The following is a 20367-nucleotide window of genomic DNA, read 5'->3' on the forward strand; positions in this document are numbered from 1 at the left end:
TATCCGGAAGTGGTTAAATATGACAATGCAAGCTTTTGACCCCAGTCATATCTCTTAAACATAGTGCTCCTTTCTTTTACAGTTGCTACACTTAATTTATTGGATACAGTATATTGTTCCCAATAGTAGCACACTATGGTGTTGTTTTTTCCCGTCAGGGTATTGTATAAAAAAACCTCTTGCTGTTGAACGAAAAATAGAGTAGGATTGCATGGTAGTGGAACGGATAGCAGTCTCATCTTGCACTGCTAGAGTCCTCAGTTCATTGGTCACTATCACTTTCTACTAGCATAGCATTAAAGGGAACCTGTACTGAGTAAAATTATTTAAAATAAACACATGAGGTAACTTCAAATGAACATTACATAGTTACCTTGCCATCAGTTCCTCTCAGAAGCTCACCATTTTCTTCTGACAATGATCCCTTCCAGTTCTGACAACATTTTGTCAGAACTGAAATATATCAGTTGCTGTCAGTTATATATCATTTGCTGTCAGCTATAGCTGAGAGGAAAACTGATGTGCCAACTGCCAAGTAATGTCCATGTTTCCCTATGGCTCAAGTGGGTGATGTTACAGTTTAACAGTGTGCTGACCAGAAAGCTGTTATGGGGTAATGGCCATTTTCAAAATGGAGGATGGAGAATTCCCTTGATCACAGTGGACAAACAGGACGCGGGTAAGGATAAAGAGTTTGAGGAGTAGACTACACGGGAGGTAAGTATGACTTGTGTATGTTTATTTTGACTTTTAATTTTCAGTCCAGGTTTTCTTTAAGTTTTTATCATTTCATTCATGTGTGTTTCCTCCAGGAACTCTGCTTTCATTTGACATCCTAAAAAGCATATTAGTAAGTCATTGGGCCTTAGGCAATACTAGGGACATCAGACTATGATGATGGTGGGGATTAGATTGTGAGCTCCTCTGAGGAACAGTCAGTGACATGATTACAGACTCTGTAAAGCACTACAGAAGATGTCAGAGCTATAAAAATACTTAAAGAGGAACTGTCGCGAATATCTTAAAATTTAAAACATATACAAATAAGAAGTACATTTCTTCCAGATTAAAATGAGCCATATTTTACTTTCCCCCTATGTTGCTGTAACTTACAGTAAGTAGTAGAAATCTGACACTACCGACAGGTTTTGGGTTAGTCCATCTTTTCATGGGGGATTCTCAGCATGGCCTTTATTCTTTATAAAGATATTCCCAGAAAAAGATATATAGAATGATGCTGGCCAGCCTCCCTGCTCATTGTACACTTCTTTGGCAGTCGGACGGAGCAACTGCGATTCACTAAGTGCTTTTAAAAATAAAGAAAACCCTGAGAAACCCCCATAAGAAGATAGGCTAGCCCGAAATCTGTCAGTAATGTCAGATTTCTACTACTTACTGTAAGTGGCAGCAACATAGGAGAAAAGTAATTTATAGCTCATTTTACTCTGGAATAAACATACTTCTTATTTGTATATGTTTACATGTATTTTAAATTTTAAGATTTTATCGACAGAGATCCTTTAATAATGTGGTAGGACATTAGACTGTGACTATGGTAGGATTAGATTGTGAGCTCCTCTGACAGTCAGTGGCATGACTATGTACTCTGTAAGAGAAGAGGAAATAAAAAGCCCACTATGGTTTAGTATATTAGATACATTTTACCAAGTTTTACCAACTTATACTCACAAGTGTAGGTTACCTATAGATAACTACTTGATATTTATTATTATTTAGTATTTATATAGCACCAACATATTACACAGTGCTGTACAGAGTATATTGTCTGTTACTTAACTGTCCCTCAGAGGGGCTCACAATCTAATCCCTACCATAGTCATATGTGTCTATGTACAGTATGTATTTTGTAGTGCATGCATCATAGTCTAGGGCCAATTTAGGGGGAAGTCAATTAACTTATCTGTATGTTTTGGGGATGAAACCGGGGTGCCTGGAGGAAACCCACACAGACATACAAACTCTTTGCAGATGTTGACCAGGCTGGAATTCGAACCCAGCGATGCAAGGCGAAAAATCTAACCACTAGGCCACCGTGCTGCCCAGCAGTAGGGAACTTTAAGTGAAGATGCCGTTCTCCATAAAATTTGGAAAATGGGGAAATACCCCTCCATGCAAGGTGGCCCTATAGTGTAGTAAGTGGCACCACGCTAGCTTTGATTCTCAAGCAGCTGCTCCTGCTTTACTGTCTGATGAAGTGGACTTGGTCCTACAAAACGTGTTGCATTTTTGGAGTATGCAATTAAAGAGTTTTTGCTGACAAACCTCATACTGATCCTTAAATAGGGAGGTTAGTTTTACTTCCTCTATTTTTATTAATTTTAAATTGTTTTTATCTGATTGGCACTTCTGTTTTTTCTGCTTACTGTACTCTGTAAAGTGCTGCAGAACATGTCAGTGCTATATACTGTAGATACATAATATTAATAATATGGTAGAACATTACAGTATGTCTGTTGTAGGGATTGGACTCTAAGCTCCTCTGAGGACAGTCAGTAACATGACAACATACTCTGTAAAGTTCTGAAGAAGATGCCAGTGCTATATATATATAGGAATTATATTGTGAGCGCTTCTGAAGACAGTCAGTGACATGACTATGTACTCTGTAAAGTACTGCTGAAGATGTCAGCGCTGCGTAAATACATAACAATAATATGGTAGAACATTAGACTATGACTATGGTAGGATTAGATTGTTAGCTGCTCTGAGGTCAGTCACAACATGACTACGTACTCTGTAAAGTACTGCAAAATATGTCAGTGCTATAGAAATAAATAATAATAATAGTATGGTAGGACATTAGACCATTACTATGTTAGGAATTATATTGTGAGCGCTTCTGAAGACAGTCAGGGACATGACTATGTACTCTGTAAAGTCCTGCAGATGATATCAGTGCTCTATAAATACATAATAATAATAATATGATAGGACATTAGCTTATGACTATAGTAGGCATTGGATTGTGAGCTCCTCTGAGAGACAGTCAGTTACATGACTACAGACTCTGTTAAGCACTGCAGAAGATGTCGATGCTGTTTGAAATACACAAGAATAATCATATGCATTTCATTCAGCACCTACATCGGAGAATACTTAGTAAACAAGCTCTCAATTTAGCTGCTCTGCAGATCAGATATAATGAATGTAGAGAAGGAAAACCAGTCCAAATCATGTAAGACCACATGGGGCCCAGAGTGTGGCCAAAGTACAGAATGGGTACACTGAGCAAAACCTGAAGGACGAAACAGAGAAAACTGAAAGTTGTGAATTTTATGGCAGTGTAATATAAATTCAGCTGGGCTGTTAAATTCTGACCAGATCTTCTCTTGTTTAGGTGAAGATACAGAAATGTCACTACAAGCACAGAAGAAGCACAGTGGAGGAAAAGAGGAAGGATGTATCCATAAGTGAAACAAAGAGTATACTGGATCTTGTTATCAATCAGGTCAGTGTTATTAAGCACACTTTCATGTAGTGAGTTCTTGAGATCAGTACTTAGGCTGAACCCTACAACCTTTAATGTGCTGATGAGGGACAGCAGCAAAGACAGACCGATAAAGCAGAAGACTCTCTTAGATATCATCATCTTCAAACGAAAAAAGAAGACATGTTGGTTGTGGAGGATCTTCAGGCAGAAGGCAACAGAGAGCAACATGGAGATCCAGATGCCACCATAGTTTGTTGCAAGTTCAATGAAGTTCAGGCATGTAGTCACTAAAGAATAATGTGGGCTATGCTGGAAGAAAATAAAGGCAAACACATTTCCTAAACACGTAGTCTGAAACAAGACTCTCGTAATCCCGAGAAAGGTGAGGATGTGGTAACCAGCAGTTACTGATCTTCCTTTTAGCCAGTCCGAGACATTGACAGTGACGATAAATAAGTGAGCTATGAGTCCTATTGTCAAGACAATTAATGTTACAGAAATAAGGCTCAGAGACCATATATTACTTTCTCCTGCCATGGAAATGGGTACATGGACCACAACCTGTTGGATATGAGTGTGGTATAAAATGAAAGAATTCACAGCTTGAGGGATGTAATATGACTAATAGGATGCAAATAAGAATGCAAAACATGAAAGGTGTTTCAACAAGAGGCTATGTGAATAGCGTGAACAGTGGTGATTTTTTCCAACAAATCCTTTACAATTCATTAACTTAAAAGAGGGGAGAAAAATCAAAATCCAGATTTAATTATATTAAAGTGAACCTGAAACCAGCCAAGAAAAAAGTTAGATACGCACCTATGTAGAGGAAAGGCTCTAGATCAAGGCAGGACAAACTTTAGGCAGCCCAGGCCGCATGCTGTGGTCTGCAGGCTGCATTCCTTAAATTCCAGTCCCCCACTCCCCCTCCCTCCCTGTAGAGTTGTGAACGGGCAGCAAGGGACTTGAAACCCACCCAGATTCCCATGTCGAGTCTCCACGGAAACAGAGCATCACATGACATGATGATGAGACGTGCCAGTGTATTACATGTTAGCAGCCAGCTTGTAATATGCTGGCACATCCCGACGTCATGTCATGATATCGAGGTGAGTTTCAAGTCCCCCTCGATCACTCGCAACCTTGCAGGGAGGGAGGGGGAAAGGAGGGAATCCGGCCACCTGTCGGTGGGCCAAAGTAACAGTGCACGGCTCGTAGGCCATAGTTTGCCCAGCGCTGCTCTAGAGCCCATAGAGCTTTCCCAGGCCTCGTTCTGTCCCATTCTTCCATCACTATCCCCTGGTGAATTTTTTCAACTTGCCTCAACTTCTTTGTCACTCCTCGTGGAGCCTTCGGAAGAGCGTGCATCCATGAGTACTTCTAAAGATGAGCACATCTGTACTGTACATGAGTCTGGGCTTTCAAATGCACACTACAGATGCGTCTGTTTTTGGAAGCACTCAGGGACGCGAGCATAGCCGGCCTTTGATATGAGCGACCGGAGCGGTCGCTCAGGGCGCCGGCTTCCAAGGGGGGCACCTATAGCTGGTTACTTATACTGAGAGCACCTACATCTGACTTCCTATATTGGGGGCACCTATAGCTGGCTACCTATACTGAGGGAGTGCATCTACTCCTGGCTACCTATTCTGAAGGCGCCAACACCTAGATACCTATACTGGAGGCACCTAAACCTGGCTACCTATGGTGGGAGACCTACAAATGACTTTCTATACTGGGGGAACCTATGCTTGGCTACCTATATTGCGGAAACCTTACACATGAGATCCTGTACTGGGCGCACTTATACCTGGCTACCTACCTATACTGAGTCTGGAGGGGTTTTTTTTTTGGGGGGGGGGGGCGCGCTGGGGCAATAACGTTTGGTGCTAATTGTCAGTGCTGTGCTATCATTCCAAATTGGGGGGGCTAACTGTCCTACTGATTGTTTTTATTAATATTCCTGTAAGGTTCTAGCCTTCATTTTTTAAGTTTATTCTGGATTATGCACTCTGTCCATTCATTTTCTGGGTATTAATATTTTTTTTTCTATTATACATATGTGATGCGTCACGGAGATCTGAGCATTTGCCATGATGTGTCATGACTTCAGAAAGGTTGGGAACCACTGTCCTAGGAGTTAACTTAGGAGAGAAGTTGAATTGCATATGGGCCTGTGTGTGTGTGCGCGTGCATGCATAAGTGTGTGGGCACGCATGAAGCAGATGAAGGGGGGGGGGGGGCACAAAAATCAGATTTCGCTCAGGGCGCTGTGAAACCTAAGGCCGGCCCTTGACGCGAGTGTTTTTGAAGTTTGCTGAGGAGTACTGAAAACAAAGATAGGCACATAAATTCCATGAGGTGACAGAGAGAAGACCAGGAAGGCTCTATGGTATCCAGAGCCTTCCCGCTATACATAGGTATGTGACTAACCTGAAGCGAATATACTTGTTTTAGGTTCACATTAACCACTTCACCCCCACAGGGGTTTTTACCTTAACGGACAAGAGCGATTTTTACCTTTCAGTGCTCATCCCTTTCATTTGCCAATAGCTTAATCACTACTAATCACGATGAAATCACGATGAATTGTTTTTTTCACCACCAATTGGGCTTTTTGGGGTTGATATTTGTATTCAGTAAATACACTATTTCTCCAGGTTCATCCCCTATAGTTTTAATATAAACACTGCTACTGTACATAAAACCCACACATTTTATCTGCCTATTTGTTCTGGTTATTACAAGATTTTAATTATGTCCCTAGTACAAAGTATGGTGACAATATATTATTTGGAAACAAAGGTGTATTTTTTCTTCGGTGTTTTCCCCCCTATTTTCACATACACGGGAATGCATGTGCACGCGCGGGAGCACGCACATGCACGAACACATTGGCAGCAGCACTGTCTGACTTATAAAAATGTCCTGGAGCCATTAAGAGGCTCTAGCAGGACATTTTTATAAGTCAGGTTGTCATTAAGTGGTTAATTGGCAGCATAATAAACGGAGCAGCACCTACATTATTACTATAGGGTTCCTACTTTTTTCAAACAAGTCACTTTGCTCATTCCTAGATATGAACTGATTAACAATGAGCACATTTGATGCAAAATTGTTATGCAAAATATGGTAATTCATTTTGTTTGTAAACATAATCAGGAAACCTAATTTCACAATTTTGTGTATTTTTGCGTAATTTGACGCCAACATTAGCGGCTAATAGCAAAGCCCTCATTTCAAAAAGACCTTGTAGTTTCTGAGAAAATCTATTTTAAAAAACCAAAGGACAAATGGTTTTTAAACTCAGAAAAAAATGACAGTTTAAAAAACCATTTTCCTTTGCATTAAAAACTGCAAAGTCTTTTTGAAAATGTTATTTTTTACCTTTTCCCACTATTCTTCTTAACATATGTAGCAATTTTGGTGACAATAGCATGCATGGGGACTGTGCTATAAACCACCAAATTTGGTATAAAATTGCATGAACATTATGCAAAATTAGAAATGGATTATCCAAAATCAGTTGAATATCTAAGTCGTAACTATGAATGGTTACAATTGCAAAAATGTACGCTAAAATTTCACATAATCATCATTAGCTAATTACGAATTTACGATCATCCCTTGACTTGATAGCATCTACAGATAAGTAGAGATGTCGCGAACGGTTCCCAAACCGTTCGCTGGTGAACATCTCTGTCTCTATGTGCCCTGTAACTACTTCCGGGTCGCTATGACCCAGAGTAGTACGCCTGCGCTGGCCCGGCAGTGCGCGTCCTAGAACACGCTGCTGTTGCCGTTGCCGGGCACTTTCTGCGCATGTGTGTGACGTCATGAGTGATGTCACGCTCATGCGCAGACAGTGCCCAGCAACAGGAGCGCGATCTAGGACGCGCACCACCGGGCCATCGCAGGCGTACTACTCCGGGTCATAGCGACCCGGAAGTAGTACAGGGCACATAGAGATTCGCCCGGCGAACGGTTCGGGCCATCTCTACAGATAAGTTCTCTCTACCTCTCAACACAGACCCTCTTAATCAATGCTTAACCCTAACCAAGAAAAACAACCCATGCTTTAAAGACATTGCTGTCTGAGTGTTCAGGTCCTTTAAGACAGGGACAGCTGGCTGTATAGTGTACTGGTTAAAGAGTAACTGTCAGGCCGCAAAAGCTAATTTAAACCTCTATTCTCCTGTGTTAAACAGTTTAGAAGGAAGCCAAAATGGCAATACTGAAGTTAAAAATCTCTCTTAGTTTTGATGTTTGCTGAACTGCAAGGATGTTAGACCCAAGCTCTTAAGAGGCCGCATACAATACAGAGGCCGCATACCATACAGCAAAGCATTCTGGGGCCCTCCCCTCGGCTGCTAGTGATAAGTTACAGGGCTCGTGTTACAACAGCAGCAGCTCACAGCACTGAAAAATCTCCCGGCAGAGTACACTGCAGGAGTCCGCTATTGTTCCTAGCCACATGACTAATTAATATTCACTGCACAGTAGTGTTTTACATTACCGATCTTTTGTGTGAGTCTAATCATCAGGAAGCAGGCAGGACATGACGACACATTTGGCTTCATAGGAGACAGACAAACATGGAACCTGCCATGAGCTGTCAGGAGCATCATTCTCTGCAAATACTGTATAAAGATTCTGTGAAATCCAAACGTGGACAGTGAAATGCATATGTAATGTAAGTACAGCCAATGTTTAGCTACTGATATATATGTTTATTTTCTCTGAGACCTTATACCTAACAGCTCCTCTTTAAGGGCTCTGCCTTTGACATGGGAGACCAGGGTTCAAATCCTGGCTAGGTCAAGTACCTATTCAGTAAGGAGTTCAAGGCAAGACTCCCTAACACTGCAGGGTGGGCTCTTGAGCGCGTCCCAGTGGCTGCAGCTCTTGAGCGCTTAGAGTCCGACAGGAGAAAAGCGCTATACAAATGTTCGGATTATTATTATTATAAAATGATATGGAACAGTAATCTTTTAATAACATTAAACTATACAATTTTTTTATTTCTATAATTGAGGGTGCTTTAACACTATACATGTTGTGTTGCACACCCTGAAAAATAGGATTGCAATGCAGCTGTGTTGAAAAGTCACATTGCCCATTACCAGTGCAATGCAACACATACAATGAAGTGTACAGTCTATAGACGTATGCTTACATCACAGTAATTAGGGCATGTGTCATCCAATAACACAGCATGTTATTACAACAGAATTCATCACACTGCTCTGCAAATGTTCCAATATTTAAAAGCTATTGGAATGTCATTGCATCACAGTGCAATTTCATTATATGGGCTCATATGCAATTACCTTTTTCTTGCCAATAAAATAACTTTTAAATCCCAAAACAAGCAAGAAAATACTCAAAATAATTTCCTGTTTACCTCCTTTCTCTTACTATTTCAATAACTAAGTTATTTTAAAGGGAAGTTGAAAAATTATCTCCTAGGAGAAAAGAGGAGAAAAAGGTAATTGCATACGGGCTAAGTCTGTCTATTGTACGACATCGTAGCATGAAAGGACACTTACAGGTCATGAGCTGTTTACTGCCGCCATGGCTCTAGAGTCTCTTTTCTTTAACAGGCAGTCGGATACAAATTGGAGCGTCCTTGAAAAGTGATATTTCAGCCTGCTTGTTGAATGAATCAGATACACAGAATGGAGGCACGGAAATACGTTCCACAAAACATAAGATAATGTGAAACCGAGTATAGTATAGTAATATGATTTCAAAAGCCCAGCAATGATTTGCAGGGAGTTACTCAAAAAACAGAAAGTTGTGGACAGGATGACATTGTAGAATGGGTCCAGATGAACCTTCACATTATTGCCGGATTTCATCCTGCGCAGGTGAAGATACAGAGAAGCGATTAAGAGGGGCGATGAAAACAGCTACACAAGAAATGGTGCAGCATTCCCTAAAGTAAAATAATACGTGAACTTCACAGCTTTGCTTTCAATCAATTGGTCACGAGTAGAATTTTTGGGATTATAATGGTAGATGTCCCAAGACAGTACAGCAGCATGGACGATAGATGCCAGTGCCATAGTCATAATCACATACAAGGACCTTTGTGTTATGAAGGTCTTGAGGCTTTGGAAGATGACATTATGGAAGTTGCAGATCTTCAGACAGTAAGACAGTAGATGGTGGAAAGCAACGCGGACAGATAGACGCAGCACTGATAGGATGACATTTCTGTAACTATGAAACATATTTTTAGTCGCCCAAAATATGGAGCTGTTTGATGGAAACATTGCAGAAATATGTTCACCAGATTTGAACACTGAAACACCACCCGAGCTATGCCGAAAATGGTGATGATCTGGTAAATAGCAGTCATCGGCATTTGCTTCAGCCAATCCTGGACACCCAACACGGCAATAAACAAGTGTATCATTAGAGCAGTTGGAAAGAAAAATCCAGCTACAATAGTGAGACTCAGATAGTGGGTACTGCAGTCCTCTTCTGTGGAGGTGGACATATCCCCAGCAATGTGAATGACCTGCCTTTATGAGAAAGAGAAAACAGGATATGTGTTGATTTATTAAACAGTTGACCGAACAATATCCTTCTGTAGCGCTGTACTGTACAAAATGATATGGAAAGTTGTATCTCTCTATAATACATGTTTACACTGCATAGATTCTAGGCAAATTTTAGGCAAATAGCAAGAGTGGAAGAGCCTAGCCAGTTTTTTTTTTTTTTTTTAAACATGCCTATGTCAAGAACTGTAACCATCAAAATACACTATAAATACATACTCTATAAGCATTTCACATTTGGTTGCACTACAAAAAAACTACCCATATACTGATTTTGATATTTCATACAACATGTTATTCTAAAAAACAACTACAGTACAACCCCCGTTATCCTGATCTCAGTTAACCAGAAGTCGTAAAAAACAGAAAAAAAATTCTGACCTTGCAGGCTGCATAACTTTACTTTTACACTTTATACAGTAATGGACCTCTGTTACATTAAGCTTGAAAATGGGGGAGAAACCGAGAGCCCAATATGGTGCAGTATGTTAATATGGAGAGATCTGTTGTGAATAAATGAGATGATTATACTCACAAGGATGGGTCGCCACAAAGGCAACCACTGGAAAGGCCGGCGGGGAGAATTGTAACCTGACCCCGCTCAGGTTAAAAAGTCGCTCTCTGTAGATAGGAGAAAATGGGGATACACCCCTCCACCAAGGGTGGACTAGATAATATTGAAATACGATAACAGAGGCGCCCAGCAGAATAAAATTAGTTAAAATTGTTAAAAAGGGGGAAGTGGGTGGACTCAGTCACCTCCCTTCTGAAAAAAAGGCCGGACAATGGACAGGTTACTTACAGTCTAAAGTAACATTTATTTGTAACTCCAAAAGTGCCTGTCTGTTAGCGCCGCTGCCGCACCTCCTCTGTATCGGCGTACCCGCCCGCGTCACTTCCCTCCCGCTGATTGGAGGGAAGTGACGCGGGCAGGTAGCGCCAATACGGAGGAGGCGGGGTAGAGGCGCTGACAGACAGGCATAGGTAAACATTGTGCTGGCGACACGCTGTGTGTTGCCAGCGATGCGGGGGTTATATCGGCGCGCAGGGGGGTCCTGGAGGCACACCATGGGGCAACAGAGGCTGGTATTAGTGTGCACAACCAGCCTCTGTGCCCCACTAACATAATTAAATCCCACCTCGGGTTCTCTTTAACCCATTTGCGTTCCGTCGTTTTCACGTGAGAAATGTTCACCTCCCCTTCATTAGCCTATAACTTTATCACTACTTATCACAATGAGCTGATCTATATCTTGTTTTTTCCACCACCAATTAGGCTTTCTTTGGGGGGTACATTTTGCTAAGAGCCACTTTACTGTAAATGCATTTTAACAGGAAGAATAAGAAAAAAATGGAAAAAATCATTATTTCTCAGTTTTCAGCCATTATAGTTTTAAAATAATACATGCCTCCATAATTAAAACTCACGTATTGTATTTGCCCATATGTTCCGGTTATTACACTGTTAAAATTGTGTCCCTATCGCAATGTATGGCGACAATATTTTATTTGGAAATAAAGGTGCATTTTTTCCATTTTGCATCTATCACTATTTACAAGTTTAAAATAAAAAAAAATATAGAAATATTTCATCTTTACATTGATATTTAAAAAGTTTAGACCCTTAGGTAAATATTTACATGTTTTTTGTTTTTTTTTATTGTAATGTTTTTTTTATAGTAAACATTTTATTTGGGTAGTTTTGGGAGGGTGGGAGGTAAACAATAGATTTATAATGTAAATGTGTGTTAATTTTTATTTTATTTTTACTTTCAGTTGTAGCATTACTTTTTGGCCACAAGATGGCGGCCATGAGTTTGTTTACATGACGTCACTCTAAGCGTAACACACGCTTAGAGCGACGCATGGGGGAGGTGACAGCCAGAAAAAGCACAGCTTCCGAGAGAAGCTGTCGCTTTTTCAGCGGGGGAGAGCAATCAGTGATCGGGCACCATAGCCCGATTCACTGATTGCCTTGCTAACGAACCGCGGGCCGGGAGCGCGCGGTAGCGCGCATGGTTCCTGGACGTAGATTCTACGTCCAGGAACCAAATAGGTTAATCACGGATCCGAATGCGGCCGTTTTTATTGGAGCCGCATCCGGATCAACCCGTGATCACGTCCCGTATTTTTTTACGCAAAACCAGCTCGACACGTATTTTTCCCGACCTCACCATAAAAGTAACTGTAATCACGGCCGTGACCCGTATTGTTCATGCGTAAGCCTATGGCCGCATGCGTAAAAATGTACGGGTGTATGAGGTGATTTGCGGCTGTGCAAGCGTACCTGTAGTCGACATAAATATAAAAATATGTGTGTCCATGCGTCTCGTAGTATGTAATGCGTAATGGACGGTTAATATTCAGTCCCTGAATGCGTAAATGATGCTTGTACGCATAAAAATGTACGTGTACGTATGCATGCTGGGCCCACGTAGGAGTGTCTAGAAGTTTTATTAGGGAAGCTAGCAAGTGCCCCAGGACTTCCAGATTTACTGCTGGATGCTACAAATGGCTCCCAGTGTGCAGTTTGTGGACAGTGCCTGCCTGGCCTGCACCACTAAGCACCCAACAGCAGCACCCACTAGCAGGCAGCACAGTACACTCTGAACTACACTGACTAACTAAATGACTATTATCACTGGCTAGCTAAATACAAGCAATAACAGCAGTATAACAGCACAGGAATGAGCTAAAACGCTGTGTTTTTAACACTAATTGCCCTTGCTTTGTGACACACAATAGCTGGAAATGCTCTCAGTCACTCAGTCTCAGCAAGGACAGAGTTTCTCATGATGGCCGCTGGGTTTTATACAGGAGGGGAGGGCATAGCCTCCCCTCCTGTGATTGGTTGCTGTAGCCTGAGCTAGGGGCCTCTGATTGGGCCAGTGACGTCATCATTACATTTTCCCGATCACGGCCGTGATTACAGGCCGTGACCCGTATTTTTTTACGCGAGCCATGACCCGGATTTGCCGCGATGCCATGATCCATGCAGATCACGGCATTTGGATCACGGCCCCGTGTTGCGGAAAAATGGCCGTGAATCACGACCACCCGTGATAGCAACACTGGTTATATCTTTCAAAAACTGCAGCTACAGCAATCACACTGAGTACTGTGGTTAAGGATAGGCACCACTCTAGGGGTTAAGGTTAGCTCTACCATGGGAGGGGGGGGGGGGTAAGGTTAGGCACAACCATAGGGAGTTCAAGTTAAGCACCACCATTGGAGGTTAAGCAGGAACGTAACTAGAAATCACTGAGCCCTTGTGCAAACATTTAGATGCCCTATCCCACAGGTGCCGATAGCAGGGGGGTTTTGGCGCACAGAGCTCATCGCTGAATGCCTCCAGTACAGCCTAGTATATGTGCCCCCAGTATAGCCAAGTATAGGTGCCCCAGTATAGCAAGGTATAGGTGCCCCCAGTATAGCCAGGTACTGGTGGCTGGATGGTGTAATGGTTAAGGGCTCTGCCTCTGATGCAGGAGACCAGGGCTCGAATCTCGGCTCTGCCTATTCAGTAAGCCAGCACCTATTCAGTAGGAAACCTTGGGCAAATCTCCCTAGCACTGCTACTGCCTATAGAGCGCGCCCTAGTGGCTGCAGCTCTGGCGCATTGAGTCCGCCAGGAGAAAAGCGTGATATAAATATTATTTGTCTTGTCTCAGTATAGCTACCCATCCCCAGTATAGCTAAGTATGGCTTCCCTTAGTATAGCTACGGTATAGGTGCCCTTAATATAGCCACCCCCGGGAAAGCCCGGTATAGGTGCCCTCAGTATAGATGCCCCCAGTATACTCAGGTATAGGTGCCCACAGTATAGCTATGTTTTGGTGCCCCCAGGGACAGATGGGCTGAAGGTGGCACAAGGAGACAGAAGAAGGCACAAACAGGTGACCCCATTGATTGCATGAGTGAGGTATGTCCGAGTTCCTGCCCGCTGCTCCTACCATGATAATACTGGAGGGGGGAATACTGAAGGGAGAGCCCAAGATGAGGGAGGGAGGAGTGGGCTCCCTCTCCGCTGCTGTGGGTGGCCAATGCTCTCCCCTCATGCACTGCCACCCTTCCTACCCTCCAAAATGGCCCAGGGCCCCCTCGCAGCTTCAGGGGCTGCAGCCCCTATTGTTACTCCACTGAGGTCAAGGTTAGGCACCATTATGAGAGTTTAAGGCTAGGCACCACCATAGGAGGGTGTTAAAGTTAAGCACTATCATGGGGGGGGGGGGCTAAGAAGGTGCCATGGGAATTAAGGTTAGGGTTAGGATTAGGGTTATATACTGAAAGTGGTATCAGTTGAAAATGGTGCTTGAGCCATCTGTGTAAAAAGGGCATTGCCATAGGCTTCAATGTTATTTGCCACACATCAAAGCTATAAAGTGGCGGTGGTGGTTGATATAGCGAAGAATTTTTTATTTTTTTTTTGGCTATAAAAGGACACTGGATATTGCAGAGATTTTTTCCATTTTAACGGGTGCTGGATATAGCCAAGATTTTTTTGGCTATTAAAGGGCACCAGATATAGCCAAGATTTTTTTTTTATTGCTGTATTAAAGGCGGCTACAAGGCACCACCAGGGGGGTCTTGGGGTTAGGCACCACTGGGGGGGGGGGGATATCTTAGGATTAGGCACCAACAGGGGGTCTTAGGGTTAGGCACCACCAGGGGAGGGCTCTGTTTGCGAGTAAGCAGAAGTTAGGTCATAAAAATCACTTTTCTTGGCTGCATCATTTTTCTCTTGGCTATCCAGTGCCCTTTTATAGCCGATAAACACATTTAAGCTACATCCAGCACCCTTTTTCCAGGTGTCCTTTTCTATTGAATGCCTGAAAGTGCCTTTTGTAAACAGAATCACACTCATTGGCTACAAACTGGGGCCCTTTTTGTAAATGAAATTGACTATATGATATTGACTATATCTGGTGCTCTTTAATAACCAAAATCACTTCAGGCTGCAGTATATCCGGTGCCCTTTAATAACAAAAATATTTTTTTATCAGCTATATTCAGCACCATTCACTTTTCTTTGAGTGGGTGCTCCTAATCTCAGCTCATTACCTGCATACTGTGAAGACACCTGGGAGCCTGAAATCTTGCTAGTTAATAGGAGATCAAATACTTATTTCACTTATGACAATGCACATCAAGCTCTGATTTTTAGGCACTGGGATTTCAAGGGTTCTTTTGTTGTTATTCTGTCTTTCACAGCTACTATTAACACCTACATTACATTACAATTATAGACTGGTTACCATCACAATTATAGACCAGTTCAGAGTCTACAACTTAAAGTATTAAAGGATCAGCAGGACAACCAGGCAACTCGTATTGTTTAACTACCTGAAGACCACGTCACACCAATGGGCGTGACCACGACGGCAGCCCCAGGATCGCCTAATGCCAATTGGTGTCAAGTCCTGAGGCTGGCTTTTGCAGGAGATCGTGCACGCTGGTGTGCGCACATCACCGCTTGGTAGGCGGAGGTCTTCAGCGTTGATCGCTGCTCGGAGACTGTTATACAGTGAAACCACCATCTAATTCCATACAGCGCTGACATTTAAGACACACGGCTGTCCCCTCTGTAGCAGCGGAAGTGATCCGCTGTCATAGGCTGAAGCCTATGACAGCCGATCACACTGATTGGCTGGCAGGGGTAAGGAGGGGAGAGTAAAAAAATAAATAAATAGCAAAATGTATTTATAAAATAATCATATAAATAGTTGTAAAAATAATAAACATCTGGGGGGGGGGGGCGGGGGCGATCAGATCAGAGTTTTCTGTTGGTGGGGAGAAAAGGGTGGGAGGGGGGATCACTTAAAGTGAGGCCTTAAAGCTGCAGTGGCCTATTTGTGAAAAAATGGCCTGGTCTTTAGGGGGGTTTAACACTGCGGTCCTCAAGTAGTTAAAAGGAAATACATATGGCAGCCTCCATATCCCTCTTGTTACAGTTGTCCTTTAAGTTAGATACAATGTAAATTCACCTTCAAGGCTGCTGCTAGGCAACATCTGAATTTTGCATTTAGCTTAGCATTGCGTATTTCAATACACCTTTTATATGTTGAATGATTACGCGCAGAAACACAGATCACTTCTCCTCCTGTAAAAAATGACAAACTCAACCGACAAACATCATGAAATCCAAGATTCAGTTTACTACATCGTGGTGGGGATTTTCTTCCTAGCAGGATTTACGATACACTCAATTATTGCAGTTTTAAATGTTTTTGATTGGTTAAAAAAAAAGGTCAATGACTGCTGTTGACCGAATCATTACCTCTCTTGGGATATCCAGGGTGATTTTTGTTTTTTCATCTCTGGGATATGCACTTTTATCTAGATCCCTTCATATCAATATCAGTTTGGGGATCTTGTTTTTTGCTGAAGAGTTATCGGGCAACTTCTCTGTTTATTTATCTGCTGTGCTGTCAGACGTCTACTGCTTGAAGATCACCAACTCCAGCAATACCTTCTTTCAACGTCTGTAGACTTACATCATTCAGAAGGTAGTCTTACTAATGACTGTTTTAGCCCTTTTATCACATTTTCAAGCTGTTGCATTGGTCTGCGTGTTTGATATTAAATCATTAAAAAAGTCAACAAAGGTTCAACCAAACCATGTGATCAATCCTGAATTTACATTGTTGAAAAATGTAACCAATGAAGTCCATCCCCACACTCCATCCACCATATTATATTTTTTGGGATTAGTGCACATTGGGACATTTCTTGTCCACCTAGTTTCATCTGTGTGTCTTCTCACCTCTCTGCACCGTCACTTGGGTCAAACAAGATCTAGCAAAAATGTAAAAGTTCATCTGGATCCAATTTATAGCGTAATAAAATCCACAGCCTGCTGTTTTCTAAACTCTGCCTTACAATTCGTGTCTGTTTTAATATTTTCTATACTATTTTTTTGTGTCTGCAAAGCTCTTGCATTTCATTGTATGGAATTTTTTTCCGGCTTTGCACTCCATTTATCTGATTTACACAACAACCAGGCTAAGGAGGCGCTTCACCAGAATTTTTGAGCATTGGACTGAATGCTCCTTCAGGAGAAAGAGTTTGGAATCCAACTCCATAGAACTAGTGGGAACAGCTACTTTAAACAATACATTTCTTTAAAAAGAAATCGTTGATGAGCTTCTCTTCTCTGATGTAAATTTTGTTTTGGGAAAAAAATTGTAACTTTTTTGTCAGTAGGGATTCTCATTCAGATTCTGCATAATTGAAATTTCCATATTTTCAATCGGAAATCAGAAAACAGAAATCAGAATTCCACAGATATCCGATTTACCACAACTCGGTAATTTTAGCCCAATCACAGAACTTGGAAGCATTGGACCAATCAGAGAATACAGAAGGTTTCTGCAAAATCAGATTACCGTGGTCATTTTAGACCAATTACAAGATTCCGTTTTTCCCATTTATGATTTTGTGGGACATTTTTTGCATTTTCTGATGCAACGAATGACAAAAAAAATACTCCTTGGAAATTGGAATATCAGAAATGGGAAAAACGGAAAGTGGAAATTGGCATTGGCAGTAATTGTAATTTCCACAGAATCGGTAATGACATTTTTGACCATCCCTATCCCTAGCTGTCCAAGGTTGTCAGGGACAAGATTGTAGACCTGAACAAGGCTATAGTGGGATACAAGAATATTGCCAAGCAGCTTGGTGGAAGGTGACAAGAGATGGCACGATAATTCGCAAATGGAAGAAACACAAAATAACTGTCAATCTGCCTTGGTCTGGGGCTCCATGTAGGATCTCACTTCATGTAGTTGCAATGATCAGTAACAAAAAGAAAAGATCATCTGTATGGGCAAGGAATCAAACCAATCAGGCAAAAATAAAGCTGAACATAATCTTTATTTAATACACTAAGACAAAAAATGGATAAAAACATTTAAAATAGGGTGACACCCACTGGGAGACTCTGATACGATAATTGAATAACAATCAATCAAAACACCATGTAAAATACAAGGAGTTGGAATGTAGCACCAGACAGAAATAACAAATAGAGCAAGCTCACACCTGCCATCCAGTGTAAAAAAATCTGTATACACAGGAGCAAAAACAATCTGAAGTAATAATTTAATCATACAGCGAAGCGATTACAAGGCACAGAAAACCTCTTAATATAGTGATTCAAAATGCTTGTATCAAGCAAGGAAAAAGAACTGCCATAAGAGCGCTGTTTGATGAGATAAGGTGCAGCCAAGAAAAAATATATATATATATATACAATTACCTGCTGGTGCTTCAGTATCAGTCAATTGGTCCCCGAGTGCGCCCCTCCACGCGTATCGCGGCAACGCCGCTTTCTCAAGAGGTACCGTAGCGTCAATAGTGCGCATTAATATAGTCAGTAAATTGTCTCCGGGGGAAAGGTCAATGTCGGAAGGAGCATGCGTGGCCACGCATGCACACACGCAGTGACGCCGCTCGTCTCACCTGGAGCAAGCAGCGCGCCTGCGTGAACTGTCAACCGGAGGACCAATGTTTATAATGATAGCAGCGATATTTGACATACATAAACAAATGAATATTTAACTATTGCAACATTAAAATACAAGATACTGAGCCTATATAGCTTGAAACTACAAAAAAGAGTGCAAATGTATATAAAATAGAAATATATATATATAATTGAAATAGATAGATGAATAAATGATTGAAAGTCCATCTAGTGGTCAAAATGTAAAATACCAGAACAACAATAATAATGTGCATTAAAACATGGATAATATGTGTGCATATTGCTGGCTCCATATATACATAAAAAAATATAATTTTAAAGCTGCTCCTAAATGCAGCAAGTGCAAAAGGTGAAGAACAATTATGAAAAAGTGCAAAAATGCATGATAAGGTGCTGAGAAGTGATCTTCTTTGGATCATCCACTTGAGTCATATTAGAAGATTCTTACAATGTGGACAATAAGTGTTCATGCAAAAGTGGACAAAGTCGATTACAGATGTACTGTGAAAATAAAAATACATATGTTAGTGTCCAATTCATTGATCTACAAGTGATAGTGACATAGTGGGTGCAATCCTGAAGAGTGAATTGCAAAAAGAGTGACCATACCCATGACCTCTAACCCACAGGTGGACTGTACTCACTCAGCCCAACCCAGGGTATATAATATAAAATGAAAAAAGTGATCCATTTAAAATGCTAAAAAAGGTGCCACACATTTTTTAAAATGCTAAAAAAAGGTGCCACACTAGTGTGGCACCTTTTTTAGCATTTTAAATGGATCACTTTTTTCATTTTATATTATATACCCTGGGTTGGGCTGAGTGAGTACAGTCCACCTGTGGGTTAGAGGTCATGGGTATGGTCACTCTTTTTGCAATTCACTCTTCAGGATTGCACCCACTATGTCACTATCACTTGTAGATCAATGAATTGGACACTAACATATGTATTTTTATTTTCACAGTACATCTGTAATCGACTTTGTCCACTTTTGCATGAACACTTATTGTCCACATTGTAAGAATCTTCTAATATGACTCAAGTGGATGATCCAAAGAAGATCACTTCTCAGCACCTTATCATGCATTTTTGCACTTTTCATAATTGTTCTTCACCTTTTGCACTTGCTGCATTTAGGAGCAGCTTTAAAATTATATTTTTTTATGTATATATGGAGCCAGCAATATGCACACATATTATCCATGTTTTAATGCACATTATTATTGTTGTTCTGGTATTTTACATTTTGACCACTAGATGGACTTTCAATCATTTATTCATCTATCTATTTCAATTATATATATATTTTTCTATTTTATATACATTTGCACTCTTTTTTGTAGTTTCAAGCTATATACAACAACAACAACAAATAACATTTGTAAAGCGCTTTTCTCCCGTGGGACTCAAAGCGCATAAGCATGGCTCCGACCATCGTGGTACAGGGGAAGAATTTTATAAATCTGGAAATGCCAGGCTAAACAGGTGGCTTTTCAGTCTGGATTTGAATAGCTCCAGGGATGGTGCTGTCTTTACTGGGTGTGGTAGGGAGTTCCAAAGAGTAGGGGCAGCATGACAGAAGGCTCTGTCTCCAGATTTTTTGAGGTGCACTCTGGGAGTGACCAAGTTTATAGAACTTGCTGATCTGAGGTTGTGAGAGGTGTGGTGCAGCTTCAGCAAGTCCTTCATGTATCCAGGGCCCAGATTGTGCAGGGATTTGAATGTCAGCAGTCCAATCTTGAAGAGTATTCTCCATTCTACTGGTAGCCAGTGCAGTTAGCGAAGGATCGGTGTAATGTGACAGTGGCGAGGCTGGTTTGTTAGCAATCTGGCAGCAGCATTCTGCACTAATTGCAGGC

This window comes from Hyperolius riggenbachi, chromosome 4 (genome assembly GCF_040937935.1).
Source record: "Hyperolius riggenbachi isolate aHypRig1 chromosome 4, aHypRig1.pri, whole genome shotgun sequence".
Classification (NCBI taxonomy): domain Eukaryota; kingdom Metazoa; phylum Chordata; class Amphibia; order Anura; family Hyperoliidae; genus Hyperolius; species Hyperolius riggenbachi.